Below are 12,532 nucleotides of genomic sequence, written 5' to 3' on the forward strand. Positions count from 1 at the left end.
TTATTTATCAAGCATTACACTAAATTTGTTTTACCAAAAGATTTATTTCACATCTGCATTTTTTTAAAATTCATATTTTCAAATACCTTTTGCAATTTTGGCAGAGAATTGTTTTCAAAGTATGAAGTATGAAATGCATGCAATAATGAAGTTCCTGTATTAAACATAAATTTTGCCAAATAAACATTCTACATACAAGCAAAATTAATAAAACAAATAACTGATTGGAAAAAGAAAAAGGTTAGCTTTTCTTAATATATAATCTAATTTCACTTTCTGTATGTAATTTTAGAACAAAGATATACTAATTTAAAGTTGTCCATTTTATTCTACTTTTTCTTTGCAATTTGTGGTATAAGTTGGATAAAATCTTTTTTTTTTTCTGCAATTTTTTCATGCAATGCAATGAAGAAGAAAATCCCCAGCAAATTTCTCCCGAGCATATATCGATGTAACTGTGCATAAAAGTGGCACATGACTTATTTTTCAGAACCCAATGTCTGCTGAGGAAGTAGCACTTTTATATTCCCAGTAGGACAGGGCGATATAGGAATTTCTACATCGTGACGCATCACGATCCTTACATCGCGATGTAGCGATGCATCGCCATGTAGTCCAAACAGTTTGAAATATTCTTCCCGCTTTAGGGGCAAACCCCCTTCTTCATTAGGGGAGTTTTCCGTACAAAAATCCAGGCTTTTGTCAGATCTTTTTCTAATTTGGCACATAGGTCCTTTAATCACATGGGGTAGTACTCCATATGAATACTACCCCATGGGAAACTATCCTATGTGGATTTCCAGCATCAAAGACATCTGGGCCGAATCTGGAAAAGATTCGACGAAAACTGGATTTTTATAAGGAAAACTCCCGTGGAGTTTGGCACGCATAGCGGGACGAAAACTACAATATGGGAATTCCCAAGCATCAAAAGACAACTGTACCAAATTTGGAACAGATCAGACGAAAACTGGGTTCTTATAAGATCCCCCCCCCCGACACACACATGGTTTCCCACTCCATAGCGGGACGAAAACGCGAATTCCCGAGCGTCAAAGGACATCTGTGACAATTTTGGAAAAGTCCTGATAAAACTGGTTTTTTATAAGAAAACCCCCATTTTGTGATTGTCTCCCATAGCGGCGCGAAAACTACTTTATGAGAATTCCTGAGCATCAATGAACGAACCTCTATGCCAAATTTTGGAAAGATCCGACAAAAAATGAATTTTTTTTTCAAGGAAAACCCCTATTGGGGTTGCCCCCCCCCCCCAATAGAGTGACGAAAGCTAACCTCCGTGAATTCCTTAACATCAAAGAACCTCTATGGCAAATTTAGAAAAGATCGGACAAAAACTTTTTTTATATAAGGAGAACCCCCGATGCGGGGTTGCTCCCCCCCCCCCCATCATAGAGGGTAGAAAACTACCATGTGTGAATTTCCGAGCATCAGAGGACCTCTGTTCCAAATTTGGAAAATATATGATAAAAACTGTTTTTTCGTAAGAACCTTCCCCCGTATGGGGGTTGCCCCCCATAGTGAAACGAAAACCACCCTATGAGAATTCCTGAGCATCAAATAACGAAACTGTGCCAAATTCGGAAAGATCCAACAAAAACTGGATTTGTTCTGTAGGAAAACTACCATAGGGGTTGCCCCCCCCCCCAAAAAAAAGGGACGAAAACTACCCTGCGTGAATCCCCAGGCATCAAAGAACCTCTGTGCCAAATTTTGGAAAAATCCGACAAAAACTAGATTTTTTTCAAGGACCCCCCCCCCCCCCCTTATAAAGTGATGAAAACTACCCTGCGTGATTCTTGAGCATCTAAAAACCTCTGTGGCAAATTTAAAAAAGATCGGACAAAAACTTTTTTTTAATACGAACAACCCTCAATGCGGGATTGTCTGTCCCCCCCCCCCCCACATAGAGAGACATAAACGACCTTGTGTGAATTCCCGAGCCTCCAATAACGAACCTCTGTGCCAAATTTGGAAAATATCCGACAAAAATTAGATTTTTTGAAAGAAAACCCCCATTATGGGGGTTTAATTAGATACCATGTGGAGTTTAATGTGCAATGATTTGTTTTACCTTTTTTAAGAAGTTGTTTGTTTGCATTTTTACATAAATAAAAATTTGCTCGACATATTTTATGTGCCTCTTTTTTCAACAATTACTTGTCTTTTTTTTTGATGGGGGGGGGGGGACTGCAGGCCCGTTATTTCAATTTTTTCCCAAACATGGCAAAGAGTCTGTACTTAATAAAAATTTTACAGAAAACCAAGCAAAACGACGGCCAGTCATGTGTAAAAACATGAATGTTCAAAAATCAAGACGGGAAGGGGGGGGGGGGGCGTCAATTGATCCCCTGACCCCATAAATGACGGGCCTGTGAAAGTGACCATACGCATTAAAATGGGAAACTACGGTGGTAAGCTTCTGAAGTTACAATTTGATCACACGCACACGAATCTTATAAAATACAGTCGAACCTCGTTATAACGAACTTAAGTGGGCCATTAAAATCGATTAAAAATGTGGTTCGCTTTTTCCGAAAACCAATAAACAATAAGACAAGGATTGCAAAAAAGTTCATTTCAGCAGTTATTTATTTTAAGCGTGTTCGAATTAACGAGGTTCGACTGTATTCTGAAAAATAAAAAAAAAAAAACTAATGTGCTCCAAGATAAAAAAAAAAGGAAATAAATTTTCTTAAAAATTTACGAAATTAACGTCCTCATATATGACGAAATTAATTTGACGAAACTAATGCTCTCAAAACTACGAAAATGATTGTTAATTTGACGAAACTAGAATGAAGAAATATTTTGTTACATTTGACGAAATTCGCATCCTCAAACCACTAACAAAAGCAGTTTCTTCAATTTGACGAAATGTTCGCTCGGAGCATATCCCTGGAAGTGGTTTCGTCAAAAACGAAGAAAATTTCGTCAAATTTGAAAGTCCATTTTTGAGAGTGTGGAAATGGTACACTATTTTTTTTCTTTTATTCAGTTCTGATTATTGAACTTGCGTCACTTGGCCCAACTTTTATTTTCGAGGTAGACCGTACGATGCCGGGCAACGCAGCTAGTTTGATTATAAAAGAATGAAAAGCTATCGCTCATATTTTGAAATGCAAGTTTAATTTCAAGTACTTAAAAGGTTTCTTCAGAAATCCAGTATGACGAATTTCGTCAGATCCCATAGCCCACGCATTTGAAAGGACTCTAGCAGCGAACTTATTGATTTTCTTCTAAGCTTTTGAAAGTGTTTACAATCCTTCCGACACAAACACGTGGGCTACTTTAAAAGCGAAAATGAAATATTTCTATTAATATCTCATTGAAGCCGAATTTCCGTTTGCGAGAATTCTTATTCTGTCGATTCATAAACAGTTTTTAAAACGCATTAAGAAAGCAGAGACTTATTGAATCTAAGATTAAACTTTGCAGTCACTAGATGAAAGAAAATACATTTATTTATATTTAGTACTAGAAATGAGGAGATTTAAGAAAATATATTCAACTACATTTATTTAAAAAATAAATGAACTTACATTCCACAAGGAAAAAAAGACGAAAACATTAAACCAACTATCGGGTGAACTTCAAAGATCTCATTTCAAATTACATATTGTGTTAAACCTTACTTGAATGACGTAAGCGTTTTTATGCAACCAAATCGCTTTACATAAACTTCCCATCAAACTGATGCTTTCAATAGCAGTTTTGTTTCAATATTATTATTGTTAAAGTTTAACACAGCGATATATTTTCAACATTTTTGCCAAATTATTTCTCTATGACAGCTCTTTTGCGATGTGTTATTCGCTTTTTTAAGTCAAACAAGTCTCATAGGCTCGTGTTTAGAGACGCCACTTTAAGTCCGCGAAAATGATACATAGACTAGCCGCCTGCGGCGCCGGCTTCGACCTCACCGCCTACGGCGGCTCGCACAATTCGCCTCTGGTGGGTTAGCGCACAACTCTGTTCTTCCAAAGTACTAAAGTACCGCGCCTTTGGCACTGTACTGCCTTTGGCTTCGATTAGCAAAATAAATTTAAATGACGTTTTCAATACGTTTATTACATTCTTTAAAAGGAAAAGATGAAAAAAATATCGCATAAAAAACACATCGTCTGCGTCGGTACATTAATTAATAAACAGTGTGTTAGTTTTTTTTTTTTCGGCGCAACTCTAGAATCATTCGATTTTGAACTATTCAATAACTTCTGCTTTTAGCAGAAAAAAGAGAGAAATTACGATCGTAGGATAACGTGGCCATGAGAAAAAGAAAAACCGTCGCTGCGTGAGTCACCTTGCCAGAATGATGGGGAATATTATAGAGAAAATTGTGGGAAAAAGTGTTCCGCAAGAAGTGGAAGCTCTTCCGAACGAAGAACCAATAGGAGAGAAAGTTAGGTTTTTAATCGTTTTTAATTAATATCTCCTCTAATTAAAGTCACACAGCTATGCCACATAGCTAAGCATGTAGCCAGGAAAATTACGAATCTATCGATGCCTGGTTCGATGTTTAGTTTTCTGCCGTTCACCAGGAGTAGCGATGACATAGATAGATAATTATATCGTCACATACAACAACTTTTATTAATTTTAGATAGCTGTTTATACACGTGTCTAGTGATTGCAATACCGGTATACCGGAATACCGAATACCGGTACTTGGAGCTATTTTGCAATTTCGTATTATCGGTATTTGCTGGGTAGAATACCGGTACTTTCGGTATTAGCTAAAAATAATAAATAGTTTGTAATTCAAGAGTTTTCAATTTAAATAATTGGATATCTACTGTTATTTTAAATATAAATATCTTTTTTGATGAGGCACAGTACCAAAATCAATCCATTGAAGTAAAAATTTGGTTTCAAAAGCACGAATTTATAGAACATCAATGAATAAGTAGCAGAAAGATTGTATAATGATATTTTCATCACCAGATGGTGTGATGAAACATACTTACGTGAGTTGATGTAAACCACGTTTTTTAAATCTTCGTTTTTTAGACTTGCCCTCTTGTACAAATTAATTTTAAATGTATAAAAGTATTGGAATTTAAGTGTTGCGCAATGAGAAGTTTATTCCAACAATCAATTGCAACCAGGGGCGGACTGGCCAGGTCGGCTAGTCGGGTATCCCCGACTGGGCCAACTACCCAGTGGGCCACTTCAAGCAATTTTTTTTATTGAACTTAATACATTTAAATTCACACCTAACATTTTTTAAAGTGTCATTAAAAAATTAATAAATAAAAACATGTAATTCGTTTGTAAAAAAAAAAATCTATGTAAAAAAAAAGCGCTTGGAAACAGGTTTATTTTTTTCCACCCTAAGCAGGGACCAAAGTAAATAGCCGAAGTTCACCACGTAAGAATGCTTTCCTCTCTTTTATCAACTTTCTCTCTAGTTTTTAGAGCTTTGGGGGCCATGGCTCCCACATTGAGGAAACGGGAGGGGGCCAGAGAAATTGGGGTCCGACGCGGCCTGGAAAAGCGCCCGGGACGAAAAAAGCGGATTAAAAACTCATATTTGTACATCTATTAACAAAAATTGAAAGGACCTGCACCATTAGACAAAGCTGCCCCGGTACTGCTATAAATGTATGGATCATGCTTTGGGGTGTTGATACATAAGCACGAGCAGGGGCATGTACGGGGGGGGGGGCAGAAGGGACAGCTGTTGGCCCGGTTCTGATCCTGAAGAAGGCCCGAGACTTTTTTAATTGAGGGGTGAAATATATGTAGGGACGTAGGGGGTAAACAAGATAGAAGGGGGGGGGGGGTGCCGTAAAAGTCATTTGTGACATGCCCCAAAATTTCTGTGCACGCCCCTGGTATTCACTGGTTGTGACAGATTCAACTAAATGCTGTCAGTTGGCAATATATTTCATTGCTCTATTGTAAATTATCGCTATACGAGTATTTTCATCTCCGAATCGCATACGGCAAAGCTAAAGCAAGTCTGGACTACGATAAACTGAATCTGAAACAGAACAAAATCAAGAGAGCTCTTGCACACAGGCGGATTTTGGACTGAGTTCCAGAGTGCTGGGGAGGGCAAGGTTTTTTTTTTTTTTTAGAGCTACATTAGTTGAAGAGAAATTTATCAAAAGGGATCATGTCCCCATTTTTAGAAAAATTCATTTTAGGATATTTTCTAAATCTTTCAGACGACCTTTATCAAATCACTTACTATCAAGAAGTCCGAACGTGGAAAATCCTATTTTATTTAAGGGTGAAGTGTGGCTTTTTTGATCAAAAGATAACAAATCCGTTCTCTGCACGTTTTATTTTGAACAAAAAGGGACATATCCTGGAAGAATCTGTTGTACGAAGACTTTTAAATTCAAAAGAACACATGTCCAAAATCCTCAAATTTTAATCCACTACTTTTAGGTTCGTGTACTTCGATAAGGGAATATGAGAAGAGGTGAAATATTAGAGTTTTGTTGAAATTGGAATTTTCAACATTCAGATTTTCGTTCAAAAGAGCACATATGCAAAATTAAGATGGTGATATCTCCTTGTTTTACATTTCTTACTCTTTCTTACTCTGGCCCTTTGATTTGCTGTGCTTTTTTGCTCAATTCTGTACCCAGAGAAGTTGATAAAACTATTTTGCTCTTACCTTAATTCGTTTCTCTCACCTCCTGAACATTTTTGGAAAATGGATATGTTCCCATTTGATAAATTAGTCCTTGGTTGTAATCAGGGCCAGATTTATACTTAACGGGGTATCTAAAGTACGAGGCACGTTTTTAAAGTAAGTACCATTTTGAAATAAAAAAAGAGCAATTACATAAACAACAATAACCGACAATAAATTTTGTCGAGCAAAAAAATTATTGGACAAAAATTTACCACCCTTACGCTATTTTTCGACATTGCTCCTGTGATTTTCCAAGCATTTTTCATAGCGTGGTGCTGGTTTTTGTATCCCTATTCGTAGAAAGTTGCCGCCTGTGTAGTCAACCATGAGGATTCTTACAGGGCTTTGGCTGGGACTTTTTTGAACATTCTCCGGACTGCCCCGACCTCGCTCGCAGCAACTTTCATTTGTTTCGGCACCTGAAGTCTTTCCTTGGCGGTCGATGGCACAACATCAATGATGAGCTCAGAGAATATGTTACCCTACACAGACGGCAACTTTTTCCGAATGGGTACACGAAAACCCTTTTATAAGCACTATAGCAAAAAACTGATTTCAGTTTCAGAAAAAATGCCCTGCGTTAACCAGTGTTCCCCCAGACCAAAAAAAAGGGCTAGTGCGCTTTCAGATAAAAGGGTACTGTTTAGAGAAGTTTTGTAAAACATAAAAGGTGCTTCTTTTACTTTTTGGTTTTCTAAATACATAAAATGTTTAAGTGTTTTCGATAGTAATTATTTTTAAAATATTGAAAAGCTTTTTGATGTTTAGTTTTAAAGGTAATGCAAAAAATATTCAGATATATTCTAATCAGATTCTTGTGGATAAGTTATTGAAACGAAAGAGTGACGTTTCAAGGACAGACCTATGTGAATCTTTACCTTTTGAAAAAAAATTAGCTTTTGTGCAGTTTTGACTTAACTTTTAAGGGGCACGGAGGAATGATCAAGTTAAGGCTCAGAAGCTAGCTTAAAAGCGGAAGGGCACAGCGTCCTCCTAAAAAATCTGGGGGGAAACACTCGAGAAACCTGTCCCCTTTCCTTTTAATGTTTTCAAACACATAATAAGATTATGTTTTTAAAATTTTAATGTAGAAAAATTAAGAAGGAGAGTCGCCGGATTCCATATAGTAACTAAATGCAGTTTAAAATTAGGTAGAGTCTACTTCAGTTTTTAAATGCTTCCAAATGAGATCAGTGAGCCTCCTTCTCTCTCAAGCGTGACCAATGATAGTTTTTCGTTTTTTAATAGTTAAAAATCGAAACGTTTTCTTAGAGAGCTCCCGATGCTTCCCTGTTCCATTAATTCAACCAAGGGTGACCTAAAATTGTATTTCTAAACTTTCCATTTTGGAGAACTTTTGGGAAGAGCCTTCGACATTCTATTGTAAACAAAGATAGCTAAAAATAGACTTCAATATTGAAAAAAAAAAGTTAAGAAAATAAAATCGTGGGGGAACCCTTTCTTTTTCCTGTCTTCAACGTTACCGAAAATTGTAAAATTACGCTTTTCGACAGCAACTTTGAAAATATCGCTTGGAAGGGAACTAGAACCCCTTCTCCCGATTCTTTTCTCCTTATGTCTATACAGATCAAACAATTTCGAAAATTTTCCGGGGGAATTTACCTGATTCCTCCCTTTCCTCGTGTCCTTCCTATGTTGTCAGTATAGAAGCCTAAAGATATGCTTTTTCAGACTTATACCATTAGTATCCTTTGAAGGCACATAAAAAATGTGTCAGTGTTAGCTTTATTTTACGTTTCACAATTTTCTTTTTTAAGAACTTTAAAACTTGATTTAGAAACTTAAAGGAAAATAGGAAATATAGCGGTACACTGTAAAAAAAAATCCGGAAACGTTTCTGAGTATATCGTGCAGCTGCGGTTCATGAAATTTTCAAAAACGTTTCTGAGTATTTCGGAATCCTCTTTCTGTAATTTCCAGAAATGTTTCTGAGTATTTTGGAATACTCTTTCTGTAATTTCCAGAAACGTTTCTGAGTATTTCGGAATCCTCTCTCCGTAATTTCCAGAAATGTTTCTGAGTATTCTGTGCAGCTGTGGTTCATGAAAGTTTCGAAAACGTTTCCGAGTATTTCGGAATTCTCCAAACAATTTTCAAAAACGTTTCCGAGAATTTCGGAATGCTTTTTCCGTGATTTTCTCTAAAATATCATTTTTTACTGTACTATTGCATACTATATCAGTTTGAATTCTTTGATATATAAGAACAATGAAACAAGCAATTGTAGAATAATTCGTGGATTTTTTTTTCTGAATTTCTAATGACAAATAGCATGGTTAACAGCATAACATATGCGCAGTTATAAATTTTTGAAAATTTATGAAATAATATAGTAGTTTCATTCTTAATCACAAAATCGTCAGCAGAGGGGAGGGGGGGGGGGGGGTACTTTCTCAAAAGAGGGATTGTTTGTTAAACAATCTTAAACTTCAGTTTTTCTCTCAATATTTTCAAGACAAAATTATCAACATATTGTATTTTTAATGCAGAACTTTAAAACATATCTCGTATCAAACTAGATAGCTTTTATTTTCGAATAAAATTTGACAGAACTTACCTACCCTTCGCGTTCCGGAATTCGTTCACCTCAAGTCAATTTCTCTGGCGAACAAAGTGTACCGAAAAGTACCAACAGAGAAATTGGTGAATTTAAATATGACACCAAGCCCTCCTGCTGGAACCATTCGGGTTGATTCTTCTGTTCTTGCCCTTTTCCAGTTCATCACAAATATAAATACTTAATCAAAATAGGTTACTGATTTTATTTTTACAGTGTGCGCAAAATGCATTATATATTTTATTTATTAAAACATTGAACTCTATTACATGATTATTCCATTTCATATATATGAGAATCCCCCCGCCCACCATAAGAGTGATGGTGCACCCATAAAATTCTATAAAGGCACCCCCTTAAAAAAAAAGCAACTCCTTGAAAATGTCAATGGCACAGTCTGCGTGGTGAACGCCCCTCGTCTTCTCCCCATATGAACATTGTATATTAATAACATAGTATTTAAAAAATGATCACTTTTAAAACAATGACATGAAATAATATTAATTTTTATTTCGGCATAAATGCAGCTGTTCCATTTTTGCCACTGACTCATTCCTCCTGACTGTCCTACATTAAACAAGAATATCCACGAAGGAAATGTTATTTACCGAACAACTAATGTCAAGGAATTTTTTATTGTCAACCACATTTAACAAAATGAATAAGCACGAGAATTAATTGCATAACTATGTTGCTTACTAATAGATAACTGGGTCATTTTCTAATGGTATAAATATTTTTTAAATGAATGAATAAATTACAATAAAAAAAGATAAATAATACTGGCACATTTTTTGTGAAGCATATTACAATACTAGAAAACATTTGCATTACCATATTTTTAATGAATTAAACAATTGATTTTTTTTTCTTTTTGAACCAAAATGTATGTACATCCAAGTATTTCGAAATAACTTTTCTGTGATTGCTTCTCAAATATAAATCTTATTTCTTTTGCGTAATTAATCAGTTTCAGTTGGTTACAACAAATAATACACCGCGCACATAGGTATGTAGGATAACTTTAAATTAATTCGATAAACCAAAAAACAGTTACAATTGGAGCCTCATCAAATGCAAATCAACAAAAATATAAATGTATATAACAACATGTTTTAAAATATTCATTAATACTTACAAGTGAACATGAGCGGAAGAAAATCTAAGTACCTCCATTACAACTGAATAAGTAATCCAAAGGGTTCGTTTCATTAAGTATAAACACGGGTGTTGAAACTATTCACGCTTGAACACACAATATATATCTAATTATAGTCGCACTGGAAAGCAAATGGTTGTTAACTAACTTAATAGCTGCGTACATCGTCTAAAAAATCAAGGGCAGTCCAAAATGCAAAGGCGTAAAATTAATTTCGACACATTTTACTTCTCTCTAGACATGAAATAACAAGCAATCCAATGCTAAAGAGTTGCTGACTGCAGCAACCATAGATAAGAAAAAAATAATTTCTCGTTATTTCCGACTCATTGGCGCCCGTGTTGGAAGGATGAAATATGTTTCGAAGCGTTGCGTCATCACTTCCGCGTCTGGATTTCTTGAAATAACAAAAAGCTTTCTGAATAATGAGGAATTCGCTGTTGGATGAAGGATTCCTACTATTTCGGAAACGTTTCCGATATATTCAGAAACGTTTCCGAAATTTGTTACAGTGTAGTTTAATGTCTTTGCTCGGCTCGGAAAAATCGAGATCCGGTACTGGTTAATTCGACTTTTTTAATTTACAGAGGTGGGCCAAAATACTCTTTTACCGACTGGGCCAAAGTCTGCCAGCCGCCCCTGATTGCAACTATTCTTTATGATATTAAAAAAAAAAATGCATCGACTGTACTGAATTTAGAGAAAAATCTTTTCTTGTTATTATAACAAACAGTAATGTGTTGTGATCGGTATTAGCGTGCTGTTCTGTCTTGCTATTCAGTTAAGCGAGATAATATTTATAATGTCTTATACATTTACAAAGAAAAAAGGCATAATCAGTTGGAACATATTTTAAGATATTTACACAATACATAATTGTAAAGAACTTCGAAAAGAAAGAAAAAAAATAACAGATATTAACAAGATCAAATTCATTGTAAATTTTAAACCAAAAGGTTAATAAAAAGCAAACACAAAGCTATTCTGACCAAGAGGAAATCGCCGAAGATGATACTAATGCTGGAAAAAAAAACTGTCTCTCGACAAACAGTTACAATAAGCGATGAATAATAACGATAAAAAAAAGCTACTCACAAACACAAAAGAAACATCCATATTCACAAAAGTGATTTTTTTCAAAACCAACAAGTTAAAGACCGAATTATTTGAAGATGAAGGACTTTCAGGCAACTACGGAGGTGTGATGCGCATTTTTAAAAGTACCACCGGCCTGCGTAAATTCAGAATGAATATATTCAAATGCAGGAAGTTTGTTCATTACAATGAGTTCCAGGCTTAGTGAAAATTAGCATGGAGTTTTTTTTTTTACTATTATTGATTTTTTGTTATGATGTTTGTGCCTTTATTTTATATTTGTTTACAATAAGTAAATAATGCATTTTATAAACGAAATAATGAAATATGGCAGCGAAGCATTATGTTTTTGAATGTTTCTTGGGAAATTTCTAATACCGATATTAATACCGTTATTCCGGTATCACGTTAAAAAAATACCGAATACCGCTATTGCATTTTTGGTCCGGTATTGCAATCCCTACACTTGTCGAACACTGGTCGACATTTTACCGCAACGGTAAATTTTAATGTTGGACTGAGTGTGATGCAGAGAGTTAAAAGTGTTGAAATCTAAGAAACGGACAGTGAGCAGTACATATAAATGGCTAAAACCTTTCTATTTTTACCAACTACTGGTACAAGAACGATACTTTCTCTCATTTCTAGTGCACTTATCACTTTTTTGAACTGAAGTTCTTAAAATTTTACTTGAAGAAACACAATAAATCACACAAAATAAATACGCTAAAACCGATTTCCCATTTTAAATTACGACGTTTTCGAGGTGATTTACTTTCAATGCTGATCTGCGATTTATTGACGGTTTTACTGATGTATCGCTAAAGTGAATGACACCATGAACAAGTTCTACTGTATTATTATTATTTTTGAATATCCGTTATATAGCCCAGCTTATGTTCTTGTACTTTTCGTCAGTATAACATTGTTATTCACATTCGAGAATTTTTTTTTTTTAGTATTTTCCTATAGGAACTGATTTGGCGGGAGTTACCAATTGGATTCACGGAAGTAAAATACATAATTTCAA

This window comes from Uloborus diversus, chromosome 5 (assembly GCF_026930045.1).
Source record: "Uloborus diversus isolate 005 chromosome 5, Udiv.v.3.1, whole genome shotgun sequence".
NCBI classification, from domain to species: Eukaryota; Metazoa; Arthropoda; class Arachnida; order Araneae; family Uloboridae; genus Uloborus; species Uloborus diversus.